This window comes from Magnolia sinica, chromosome 17 (genome assembly GCF_029962835.1).
Source record: "Magnolia sinica isolate HGM2019 chromosome 17, MsV1, whole genome shotgun sequence".
Taxonomy (NCBI): Eukaryota; Viridiplantae; Streptophyta; class Magnoliopsida; order Magnoliales; family Magnoliaceae; genus Magnolia; species Magnolia sinica.
The window spans coordinates 51,657,180-51,671,238 of NC_080589.1; the positions used below are offsets into that span (position 1 = coordinate 51,657,180).

The window sequence follows — 14,059 nt, forward strand, 5'->3', positions numbered from 1 at the left end:
TGAACTCTGATGCAAGAACAACAGTTTAAATCCAAGAAGGTGTTGAAAGCACCTAAGGAATCATATGGGCCTAGAATGTGTTCAATTAAAAATATTGAAACCAATACATAAACACCATTAGAAATGCTAACCCAATTCATGTCAATAGGAAAGCTTGACCAAATTGGGTGAGGATTGGTCAAGATCTAACATGGGGCCCACTCCCAGCATTAGATAATATCCTCCGGACATGGATGTTCGACTAAGACATTTACAGAAGTTTTAATCAAATCATGATGTGATGATTTCATACCATAATCATGTAAGAACCCGCACCTATGTGATAGACAAGCTGATAACCAGAGAGCTAACAAGAAAGTGTGTTCGAGTCTACAAACGAAATGTCATTTTGTTAGTACAATTCTTTACTTTAAATATAAGTATTAATAATAAATGTTATATTAAATATAAGTCCAGACATATCATATTGCAGTACATCAGGATGCATTCAAGCAAACCTCCACAATAAGATACTCAAAACCATTATCATCTTTAAAAACCAAGGAGCTTTGAGTTCACTTCTTGATAAAATATTACTGCAAAATGGTAACAATAGGACAGAGAAAGGAAGTCCATTCGAATTCCTCCATAACTTAATATGGATTCCATAAGCTACAAAAGGAAGAAGAACAATAATTCAACTCAAGTTCAACATCAAAGACAACAATACCAAAACCATAATCACAAAAACAAACCTCAGAACTTGCTTGTTGGATAGCAGAATCAATTCCACGTGTGTTTTAGTTCAACAGCAAAGACAATAATACCAAAACCAAAACCAGAAAAACGACCATTTCTCCAACTCATTTAAGGTTATTACATGATGGATTCTAGAAAGCATATTCAACAGTTTGTCATATAATAAATTTCCTGGAAAAACAAAACCCAAATTGAGCAATATAGTAATAAAAGATATCTTAGGACATATTGCCAAGTTTTGCTCCCACACCAAGATATTGAGCTGGCACAACTGATGGACAGATTAGATGTCACACGCGCACCAATTTTTATTTTTTTAATTTTTTTATTGCATGAGCTACTACAACATGGGAAATTTGCATTGGACCAAGAGGACCGTAATCATCTGAAACACCTGTTTTACACATACCATTTATAACAGGCTCTTTGGGGCCACCATCTTATATGTGTGAAATCCACTTCATTCATCAAGTGAGGAACCTCTCATGTTAAAATATTTTAGCACTCAGATTGCAAATACTTGTAGCATTGAACAGAGACAAAATATATATATATATATATAAAGGTTTATGACTGCATAAAATGGTGATGGGCCCACCTAAAACTGGTTTATGAAAGCCTGTTGTTCATTTGCTAATACCACACTTATAAGAAGAAAAAATAATAATAATCAAAATTCAAAAAAAAAAAAAAAAAAAATCAGGTCTGAACGAGTCTGCTGAGTCGAGTCGTCCCGTGCCCAGCTCTACGTGTGTGTGAAACAGTGGAACATGCTTCGATAAATAAAGATGCAACCTGTGTAGGATTCCAGCAATTGGATTCTTTGGGGTGACAATTCCAACATTATTGGTCTGACTCACTATAGACCTTGTAATTGGTGAGACTCTCATTCGATTTCAACCAGAACATATACTACTGCTGCATTTTCTAAATGATTCTCTTTACACTACTGATTCTTTTTATCTGGTAAGACATTAAGGTCACTTTTATCTAGAATTGGTGAGACTCCTATTTTTTCTGCTTAGACCTTCTACAAATGGTAAAGACTGCATATTCTTGCTGCCCTGCACCAATCCAATTTTTTTAAAAGAAAAAACAGATTACAACAAGGGAAGCAAAGTCCGAACTCCCAAATCCCAATACAAAGTGAAGAATGTCAAGAAGCCTGTTTGGCTAAGGTAAAAGTATCGACACTGGGACAGAGGGTCTATAATACTTTTTTCTTTTTGAAGGATAAAAGGATCTATAACACCAAAAATCAATTTTTAAGGGCCTGGTTGGTAGACACCTAAAAAAGAGCTCATCTCATTTTAGTTAATCGTAATTATGTATTAGAGATCAAGATTAAAAATAATCTTGATAACCAATAATCATGATCTCTAATACATAATTATTTTAAATTAAAATGAGATAAACTCATTTTTAGGCATCTACCAAACAGGCCCTAAGTAAATTTTGCTCATCTCATTTGTCATTTCAGCGTACTAGTCGCCGCAAGTGAATTGTTAGGCATGACATTCCAAAGTTTTCACTAGAATAGCCTCCTGATCATCAAGTTACGTATTGAAGAAAGGTCCATGGGATGGCAGACAACTGCGAACCACATGACACTATAAAAAGCAAGATCCCCTTGATTTGATGGAAAGTACTCTAAAACATAACTGAGAATGATACAGTATACTTAAAACAACTTGAAAACTTAAAATGGCAAAAGGATTCTAAGAAAAGCCTAAACAGAGTTCCTTTGGAAAAGAGATGTGTGATGGGGGTTTCCTCCTTAGGTCAGAGGAGATGTGGTGTGGTTCGGATGCCACAAACAGTGGAATCACCGCGCTGCTCAACCAGTCGAGAGCACCGCTCGACCAGTCGAGTGAACAGTGCTCGACCAGTCGAGGGTCACTCGACTCAAAGTCCAACGAGCTCAGTGAATAGTGCTCGACCAGTCGAGGACTCTACTCGACTAGTCGAGGTTACACAGATTCATTTCGGATTTTATGCGGACTGCGTAAATTTAAGGCGGTTTTCAAAGAGGTGCGGAAGCAAGTTGCCTAAACTATAAATAGAGGTCCCTAGGGCTTTTCTAGGGTATTGAGAAGGGTATTCTAAGGGTTTTTCACGACCAAGGAGAGAGAGAGAGAGGAAGCTTGTGGAAGGGAGAATTCGCAGTCGACGTCTCAGCGCTTCTACGTCCTCATGATTGGTGAGATCTTTCCATTTTTCTTTTATTCTCTTATTGTTCATCCGCTCATGCGTGAGTGAAGAAGGTTTGATCTAAGCGGTGTGTGCTTGTGATCGGTTGTAACATTCTACTTCATAGTGGATTGTTGCTCTGGACTAGGTCCTGTGATTTTTACCTCTTTTAGGGTTTTCCACATAAAAATCTCTTATGTCGTGTGGTTTGTGCTTTGATTTATTTCATTGCTTTATTATCCCATAATTCTGGTGTTTTTGGGAGGCTAGATCCTAAGGTTTTGTGTAACGGCCCCCAACAAAGTGGTATCAGAGCTAAGTTCATTGAACAGAGTGGGATCGGTTCTGAATTATGGAAGGTGGCTCATCAAGGATGATCAGCCTCAATGGTTCTAACTGGACCATATGGAAGGCTAAGATGGAGGACTTGCTTTATTGCAAAGACTTGTATTATCCAATTCAAGGCATATCAGCAAAGTCAAAGGATATGACCGATGATGATTGGAAGAAATTGGACTGGAAGGCGATGGGGTTTATTAGACAATGGTTCGACGATTCCGTATTCCACCATGTGTCTACGGAAACCTCAACTGCTAGCCTATGGCTGAAATTGCAAGGGCTATATGAGAGGAAGACAGCCAGCAACAAGATTTTTCTGATAAGACGACTTGTGAATCTCAAGTTCAAAGATGGTGGTTCTATGGCTGAGCACATGAATGAAGTCAACAATATATTGAACCAGCTCTCCGCTATGAAGATGGTCCTGGACGATGAATTATAGGCTTTGTTATTACTTAGTTCACTACCTGATAGTTGGGAGACATTGGTGGCGTCTCTAAGTAACTCCGTGCCAGACGGAAAGGTGTCTATAGAACAGGTAATCAGTTGTCTCTTCAATGAGGAAACAAGGAGGAAGTTTCAGGGGTCTACTCGGCAAGAGGCCCTTGTGACACAGGAACGAGGGAGAGGAAAGAACAGGAAGGACGGGAAGGCCCGAGATAAATCAAGAGGTAAGTCGAGTACTAGGAAGGATGTTGAATGCTGGAATTGTGATAAGAAGGGTCACTACAAGTATGAATGTTGTAAGAAGAACGACAAGAAAGGAAAAATAAATGAGAAGGAAGATGAATCAGATTCCACTGCAGTCGCTTCAGATGGCGACGTTATAGTTATTCTTTCAGCAGATCATGATGTATGTCTCACGGCTACGAGTCAGGACACCGACTGGGTGATAGACTTGGGAGCCTCGTTTCATGTGACTCCACGCAGGGACTTCTTCACAAGCTATAAGTCAAGTAACTATGAGACCGTGAAGATGGAAAATTTTGGCGTATCGAAAATTGTAGGGGTCGGTGATATTTGTGTGAAAACTGATGTGGGCTGCACATTGGTTCTCAGGGATGTAAAGCATATCCCAGACCTTCGCCTCAACTTGATGTCAATGGAAAGGCTGGATGATAATGGCTATGAAAGCCGTTTTGTTGGTGGGCGCTGGAAGCTTATAAAGGGTTCGTTGATCGCGGCCAGAGGAAAAAAGTGTTACACCCTTTAGAAAGCAAGTGTCAGTGTGTGCAAGGGTGGGTTGAACGTAGCGAAAGATTCAGCTATTAACATGTGGCACAGACGTCTAGGCCACATGAGTGAAAAATGGCTTCAACTACTGTAACGCCCCGAAATCAAAGGGTCAAGCAGATGCCCAACTCCCGAGTTCCAACGCATCACTTATCCAATATAGATAATGATGATTAAATGTTGTTTGTATTAGCACGAGTTCCAACGCATCACTTATCCAACATAGATAATGATGATTAAATGTTGTTTGTATTAGCACATTAAACATGAATAAGATTACACTAAATCAGCATATCATACTCCAGAGACAGTTAAATTACGCAAGCGGAAGACTGTGATAAGTATATAAAGCATATAAGTGGTAAGTCCCCTGAGTATCAACATGTCGCCAGGTTAAGTAAATTACACGTATAATTCCCAAAATTATAAAATGATAAAGTGTAATATCTGCTAATCCATAACCCTGTAGCCCCGGTGACGCAACTCCAGGTCTACATAGACCCGCCTGAGATTTGCAGGTAGGAGAACTCGTCGTCATAAAAGGCAAGCTCTGTCTCGTAAGCCTCGCCACCATCTGAAACTACAACAGAGTCTGGTTGGTGTTTTAAAACACCGTCCTAGAGTGGGAGTGAGTGATCAACTCAGTGGAGCTATAAAGCAAAGGTTAACATGTTATCAATTCAATCAAGCAGTAATGATAAAGCAGTACAAAATCATGTCCTAAGTACTCTTGTTAATGCAAGAATGGTATGTAAAAATGATGTATGCCCTCGCCTGCACTCCCTCAGCGACATCATCTCACAATCGCACATGCAACACTCCCGGTAAATGTGTGCTTCATCGCTAAAGCACCGTGCAATGCGATGCATGATCGTGTTAGCCGAGTTCTTATTTAGGCTTATTCATACAGCAGATTCGGAAAGCTAAGGTACCTCCCTTATATCATTACCCAAACAATGATCCATAGGGTCGTCAATCCTAATCAATCACATACGATAGACATGTTCCAGATCGTCATGGAGAGGCTCGTCACCTCAGCGTTAGCCTCGTTTATACTCGAGGTAACTAAGGAAAGACTCGTCACCTTAACGTAGTCCTAGTGTATACTCGAGGTCACTATGGGAAAGGCTCGTCACCTTAGCGTAGGCCGACAACTCGAATACAGTGTCCCATACCACCGTATTCGGCTCACGAGTTTGGGTTGCTCACTGGTCACTACGGAGAGGCTCGTCACCCCAACGTAGGCCGACAACTCGACCACAGTGTCCCATACCACCATGCCTGGCTCATGAGTCTTGGCGGATCGTAGTACCAAGGTTACACGGGCTTTCATTGGTAAGTGGTACCTTAGATTCAAGCAGTTGCGTCCATACAAGTTAAGCATACAATAGGCCAATCGGGTTACTTGACAAGTCCGATTAGTACGAGCGCATATTGAATCCATCGACATGGAGCGCGTAAGCACTCGCGTGGCCTAACCACTGTCAACAATCAGTGTACGACCCGGATTCCTAGAACATGTCTAACGTGGTGAAACTAGTTCGGCCACTCGAATAGGAGCCATTTCCGATTGCCTAGACTACATCGTAGCCCCAATCACACTCCAAAGCAATAGCATTCACATGTGATAGTCAAAGACAGCATGTGATAACCAATTCAAATATAAATCTCATTTGAGCATTTTAACAAACACATAGTGCACATATCATCATACATAAGCATTTCATACATAGATCACTAAGCCTAATGTAAATTACATGGAGAAATCTATTCGAAAAGCTAAGGTGATTGAGAATCTTATCTCAACACCTTTAATAAATACATTTCATCAAACAATTACTCATTCAAACAATTTATCAAACACTTAGACTACACATATCACATATATGTACTAAAATAGTTATAACAGGTATTATAGCAAATCCTTTCACAAAGGATTCGCCACATGTACAACAATCATGTATTCACAATCAATAACCATGGCAAGCACAAATCCTAATTGCATATCCATACAAACATTTCAACAAACACATAGAATGCATTTTATTCGACATAAGTTATATATATGTGTGTGTGTGTGTGTGTGTGTGTGTGTGTGTGTGTAACATACGGAAACATCATAACTAAGCATATGTGATAGCAATCAAGTCAGTCATAAATCATTAACTGACATTGAAAGCCTTGAAAACCATAACCTAAACGTTTATAGTCTGCACCTTTTGTCGATATACTCGTATCGAACTCAGTTTGAACACCACGTCCTTGTCTACAGCACGACGGTTGCCTAATCCATGAAATAGGTTAGCTATTTCACTAATTCCTCTACTTTGAATCCCTAAAACAGATTAGGGTTAGGATTTCTTACCTAAATACGGAATTGGAATCGCCAGTATAGCGACACGGAAGCGGTGATTTAGCACGTGGAGTGGTGGGATCGAATACCAGCAACAGACCACTACCCTCTCTCACTTCTTCTCACTTTCTTCTTCTCTTTTCTCTCTTCTCTCTCTTAGGGTTTTGCAATTTCGTATGGAATGAGAGGGGTGAGTTTAGGGCTTTAAATAGGCCCAGATGTGACCTCAATGGCCCCAAGGCCATGGTATACTTAGGTTATAACCAAAGGACACCTGTTTCAGTCCAACGGAGCCCATCGAGGCCCATTTCCTGCATATGGTCTGGGGAAATTCCCCTGACATTGGATCTAAGTCGGGTTAAGATTTCGGTGTGATCGGATTTATGGATCAACAGCGGAGGACCTGTTTCAGTTCAACGGTCATCGCCACTCGATCAGGGCCACAAGTGCACTGACATGTGTTGGAAATTTCCCCTGATCCGAGGGTATAATTGGGTCAGATTCTGACGGTCTGAAACCTTATATTTGGCCTGCAAGTGAACGGCCCAGATTACTTCATTTTGAATTTGTTTTCTAAAGATATTCGCGTTTCTCACACACTTCGCTCCTGGCTCAAGTTATGCATTTCTAAATACTATTAGTACTTGATTTCTGAGATGGTTGTCAAGCCCAGTAAGGCAGTCATAACTGCATAGTTTCGCGTTAATCGGACTTTCGACGCGCAGTCCAGGTCCGATACGAAGTTTCAAGATGCTCCCGCGAGCAACTGGGTTTTGAGATTGATCCTAGGTTTTTAGGTAAAATAGAGTTAGGGCTTGTTTGGCCGGGCAGGCTGGATTGGATTAGATTGTATTAGAATGGATTGGAAGGAGTAATCCCGGGATTGGCCGGGTGTGCCAAACAAGCACGATGAAATTCTGCCTGGATTGGAGCAATCCCGTGGGATTGCCAGCAATCCACTGACATCACCATCATTACCTTGAAATCCACCCAATCCCTCCTAATCCCACCTAATCCCATGATTTTTGCCTGGGACATGTTTGGATGAACAAATTGGAAGGGATTGGGTGGGCGTAATCCTGGGATTGACCAGGCAGCCCAAACATACTTGGTGGTGGATTCCCTGGATTTAGCAATCCCATGGGATTGCCTGCAATCCACTGACACAGCCATCATTGAATGCAATCCACCCTATTACAATCTAATACCGTGGGATGGGCCTGTCCAAACGCGCCCTTAGTGTTTCTACCGGTTTTGAGTCTTGCAATTCATATAGAAAGCTGTTCAAGCTAATCTACCGATTAATTCGGTTTAGTACTTAATTACTTCTCGTCTAATTTCTAAAGGATTCGGTCCTTAGTGATTTCTGCCTGAGGCGGTACTCGGGTCGTTGTATGGATTTTTTCGAGACGTTACAACTACTAGCGAGGAAGCGGCTCCTTCCAGACGTGACAGGTATACCTCTCAAAACTTGTATTAATTATTTATCAAGGAAACAGTATAGAGTTTCATTTGTTAAAGCTGTTTCTCATGTTAATAAAGTGCATGCATTAGATTTGGTTTATTCTGATATTTGTGATCCTATAAGGACAAAAACCTTGGGTGGGGCATTGTATTTTGTCACTTTTATAGATGATACATCTAGGAGGGTTTGGGTTTATGCTTTGAAATTCAAGGATGAGGTCTTTGGTGTATTTAAATTGTTTCATGCTATGGTCGAAAGAGAGATAAGTAGATCATTGAAGTGCATCCGCACTGACAATGATGGTGAATACATCGGTGACCTTCATGAGTATTGTAAGTCGCTGGGCATATGGCATGAACAGACGGTTCCTAAGACCCCCCAGCATAATGGTGTAGTTGAGGGAATGAATCGCATCATTGTAGAGAGAATCAGATGCATGTTATCTCATACGAAGTTGCCCAAGACATTCTGGGGAGAAGCAATGCAGACGGCAGTGTATTTGATAAACAGGTCTCCATCAGTCCTGTTGAATAGAGAAGTGCCCGAGAAGGTGTGGATTGGACAAGATCCATCGTACAGTCATCTCAGGGTGTTTGGATGCAAGGCATCCGTTCACGTACCAAAGGACAAGAGGTCCAAGCTCGATATGAAGATCAGGCAGTGTGTGTTCTTGGGGTACGGTGATGAAAAGTTCGGTTATAGATTGTGGGATCCGACTGAGAAGAAGCTCGTCAGGAGCAGAGATGTGGTTTTCTTTGAAGATCAGTGTATAGAAGACATTGGTAAGCCAGAGAAGAACCAGCCTACTTCAAGTGAGCTAAAGGACATGGATCCGATTATTCCTCTGGTGGTGTCTGATGACGGGAGAGTACAGCAAGGTGCAGAGGACGAGGGAGTTCCTACAGAAGATGGACCGGGGGAGTAGCCCCCAGCTTTTCCACCTATTGAGCCACAGGTGAGGAGGTCATCTAGAGACAGACAGTCGTCCAAGAGGTACTCGCCGCATGAGTACATTATGTTGACTGATGGAGAAGAGCCAGAAGATTATTCTGAGGCCCTAGCCGACGAGCATAAGGGGGAGTGGTTGAAAGTTGTGCAAAAGGAGATGGAATCCTTGCATAAGAATCACACTTATGATATGGTATAGTGGATACTACAGTATCTAAGAGGCTCATCCAGGTTGAGCCTATGCTATGTTGACGGAAAACCTGTGTTAGAGGCCTACACAGATGCAGATATAGCAAGTGACATAGACTCCAGGAAGTCTACATTGGGGTTTATATTCACATTTGCAAGGGGAGCGGTCTCTTGGCAGAACAAGCTAAAGAAGGTCATAGCATTGTCGACGACAAAGGCTGAGTACATCGAAGTCAAGAGCAAAGAGCATATAGTGTGTAGGCTGAGGAAGAGCTTGTATGGGCTGAAACAAGCTTCACGACAATGGTACAAGAAGTTTGACTCTTTTATGTTGAAGCATGGGAATGACAGCATGGAGTCAGACCACTGTGTGTTCATACGCGAGTTCTTAGATGGTGAATTCCTCCTGAATCGAAAATGGGGAGATTTGATGAGATTTTCCTCCTCAGGTCAAAGGAGATGTGGTGCGATTTGAATGCCACAAACAGTGGAATCACGGCGCTGCTCGACCAGTCGAGAGCACTGCTCGACCAGTCGAGTGAACAGTGCTTGACCAATCAAGGGTAACTCGACTCAAAGTCCAGCAAGCTCAGTGAACAGTGCTCGACCAGTCGAGGGCCGGTTCGACCAGTCGCGTGACCAGTCTCGACCAGTCGAGGACTCTGCTCAACTAGTCAGGTTATGCAGATTCATTCCGGATTTCGTGCGGACTGCGTAAATTTGAGGCGATTTTCAAAGAGGTGGGGAAGCAAGTTGCCTAAACTATAAATAGAGGTCCCTAGGGCTTTTCTAGGGTATTCTACGGATTTTTCACGACTAAGGAGAGAGAAAGAGAGAGAGAGATAGAGAGAGAGAGAGAGAGGGAGGGAGAGAGAGGAAGCTTGTGGAAGGGAGAATTCGCAGTCGACGTCTCAACACTTCTACATCCTCGTGATTGGTGAGATCTTTCCGCTTTTCTTTTATTCTCTTATTGTTCACCCGCTCCTGCGTGAGTGAAGAAGGTTTGATCCAAGCGGTGTGTGCTTGTGATCGGTTGTAACGTTCTACTTCATAGTGGATTGTTGCTCTGGACTAGGTCCCGTGGTTTTTACCTCTTTGAGGGTTTTCCACGTAAAAATCTCTTGTGTCGTGTGGTTTGTGCTTTGATTTATTTCATTGTTTTATTATCCCATAATTCTGGTATTTTTGGGATGCTAGATCCTAAGGTTTTGTGTAACGGCCCCCAGCAAAGTGGTTCCAATATACATATCAAAGAGTGTAGCAAAAATGCCCAAAAAAAAAAAAACCTCAAAGGTGGGTAAAGCCTCCAGAAATTCTTTAGACGAGCTATGTTACCACAAAATGTATTTAAACGAAGCTAGCAAATGTGGCAGAAGTGAACTTAAAACAGTGATACATGGCTCAGTGGTGGATGCTCCATGTTTCAAAACTGAAATACTATGTTCAAGTGCCCATGTGGGGTTTGTGTGTGGGTGGGTGGATGGGTGTGAAAAAAAAACCTCAAACAAGCTATATTTTCATGAAATGTATCTAAACAACAGTAGCAAGAATTGAATAATTAAACTTAAAATGGTAGAAGAACTCTAAGCAAGGTCTTAAGCACAACTCCTTCAAACAAGCTATGCAGCTACAAAATGTATCTAACAATGGCAGCATGAAAGGCAAAACTGAAGTCACTTTCCTATGTCATGGTCAAATCAATGCATTTGAAAGAACTATAATTGGAAAAAAATTCATAACCTTCTGAACACGAACTAGAAGCTGTAAAATCTCAATTGCAGAAAGAGATCCCGCATACCTACGCCTTTTGCGTCTTTTCCGAAGGGTAGCAAACTGATGAGCAGCCACTGTCACCGCATCCGATCTGTCAAAAAGATCACTTCTGCTAGGCAAATCAACATCCGTAGAAGGAATTATCTGGATTTCTGTATCACCGATCTCTTCACCTTCACTCGGTGATAATATGCTCCCTCCATAAATCACGCCATTATCCTCAAATTCATCAAATGAAGAAAATGCTGCCGAATCCTACAATGAGACAATAAGCACAAAATCTGTTACTAACCTTTTAAGAAAATTGCCTTACAATCTCTCAAAGTCTTCAATTAGATCATTAGTGTATGGGCTAAACTAACTGTTTGTGGAAGCCGACTTATGTCTAAATTGCAAATGAGGCACACACGTATATCCCATGGACCATTCATCAGGTGGTCCCCCACCTTGCAGTATGCATATCTCAAAAATCCCAATGATCAGAATATTCAAACCATAAGAAAATGCATTATCACTTCCAGCTCAGATCCTTATTTTGCCTTCGAGAGTTCTTACAGTTCTTACACAAAAGAGTCACAACAGTTGCCTTCGCCTTTGTTCTCGATGCAGCAATCGTGATCCCAACAATCTTAACAAGCTTCGAGATAGCCGATATAGAGAAATAAAGAACGATTTGGAACAGCCCCAAATGGACATTTGGTCGAGTAGTTTCTGTGCGGACCCCAAAAATCAACAACCGATGTGATGGCTCCTGCAAATCATGGTCCGGTAATAAGGCATACAGTGGATTCACTGTGCGGACCCCAACAGTCAACAACCGATGTGATGGCTCATGCAAATCATGGTCTGAATATAAAGCAAACAATGAATTCATTAAAACAATGTACATGGCCCACATGATCAGCAACAATGGGTTAGATGAAAAACAAATCTGATATAGTGTTAATGACCACTAGGAACAACAGCAGTGTGATTTGATCAACAACAGAAGATGTGGGCCACAGCTTCAACACGAGCAGTAGATGGCTCACAGATCTAGAGCAGCAGATCAATATGTTAAAAAAAAAATCGCAATGGCCAATGGCGGAGAAATGGGATTTGGAAATAGGGTTTTTGCAATGCAAAACCTTGACACTCAAGCTCTTGTCCATTTTCACTATGGCTTCTTCTTCGATTTCTTCAAAGATTGGACCTTCGATTTTATAGATTGCACTAGGTTCTCTAGCTGGTTCGCCATCTCTCTCTCAACCGATTTCTGGATTGAGAGTTTTCAAAAGACACTGGAAATGATGAAGAAAAAAGCCAAAGAATCAAAGAAAAACGAATCCACAGCAAACATTACTTTCAAATTTCAAGTAAGCAGGATCTTCCTAAAAATCACACACACAAAACGAATCCATAGCAAAGATTACTTTCAGATTTCAAGTAAGAACAGGATCTTCCCAAAAATCACAGAAATGCAAAAAAAATAAAATAATAATAATAAATAAATCAACAAAGCCCTAGATCTAATATCTTAAGAAAAAATCCAGAAAAAAAAAATCGAATTAAAGAATAAAAGAACATGAAAAACCAACATTTACATACGCAAATCCTTTTTTAACACACCATATGGGCAGTCGAACCCATGACGAGAGTGTTGAAACACTCTCTGCCTACTGCTAAGACATGGGTTGCAACCCTTCCCTTGCATCCGCATATCCTACTTTAAGATCAAAAATCACATCCCTAGACTAGATCTTATAGCATCAGATAGCAAAGAAAAGTAGAAACTCGCCCTGAGTGTTCCAGGAAAAGAAAATCCATGAAGAAAATCTGAAAATGAGAAAATGAAATATCGAAGAGCAGACCGCACCTTTATAGGAGGAAGGAGAAACGGGAAAGACAGCTTCTAGCACAGACACGGAGAGAGAGGAATCGAGAGCGGAGGGGTCTGAGAGAGAGAGAGAGAGAGAGAGAGAGAGAGAGAGAGAAATGACAGAGGGTGGAGGGGGCGATGGATGCATTTTTTTTAGGGCATGCGTTTACTTCCAATATCTTTTTTCTTCTGAAACGGTTCAAAACCGTTTTAAATTTGAAACGACCACCGCCCACACCTAAACCAAAAATGTAGTTGTTCCAAAATGATGATTTTGGTGTAGTGATATGCAACTTATCATAAATCTAGATATGCTCAGTAAGGTTGTCTCACACAATCCTACCAAAATGAGAGATCTTCCCAAAGACGATTGGAGCTCTCTTGCGATGATTACGAAGTTTCAAGAATCATATCTCTCGGAGCCGATGAAAACTAAAGACACCTTAAGGAATTCAGGTCCAATAAAGTTGATCTTGTAAGATCCATAAATCTCTTTAATCATGTTGGCAAGGAGATTTGAAAACGTTTCTGACCCGCGGAGATTTCTTTGACCATGGGATGATCTAAGAATAATTGTGCACTATTATTGTCAAGGATCCTAGACTAACAAAGAAATCCAACAAGGGTTTTATCGGCTCCCGAAGCTATATGAGGAGCATGCAATGAGGAGCTCTAGGCCATGCTAAATACAATCAACCTACACAGCACAACACTGCTTATATTAGTTTCTAGTTCCTCCACTTCTATCCAGTCACACTACAGAATGTTTGGAGTTTAGGTTCACTTAGATCACTACTGTTCAGTGCCATCGTTGCATTACGCTTAAGAGTAGTATAAATATCCACGACCTACCATTGTAATTAGTTCATCTATCAATCGAGTCCTTACTTTGAAGACCACACCCTGGTCACATGTTGCTGACCAATCCACCTCAATTGTTTATCCACACTACATATTGCAAGTATTTATCTTC

At 41.2% G+C, this 14,059-nt stretch overlaps 1 long non-coding RNA gene across 1 annotated transcript; it reads right to left on the reverse strand.

The window, feature by feature from the left end:
* Positions 1-815: 815 nt before the first annotated feature.
* LOC131231978 (uncharacterized) lies at positions 816-1,850 on the reverse strand. The gene is made up of 2 exons (XR_009164590.1): positions 1,509-1,850; positions 816-1,218 (listed from the first exon to the last, which is right to left on the reverse strand). It is a non-coding gene; the product is annotated as an uncharacterized LOC131231978 (long non-coding RNA).
* Between the last annotated feature and the right edge of the window lie 12,209 nt (positions 1,851-14,059).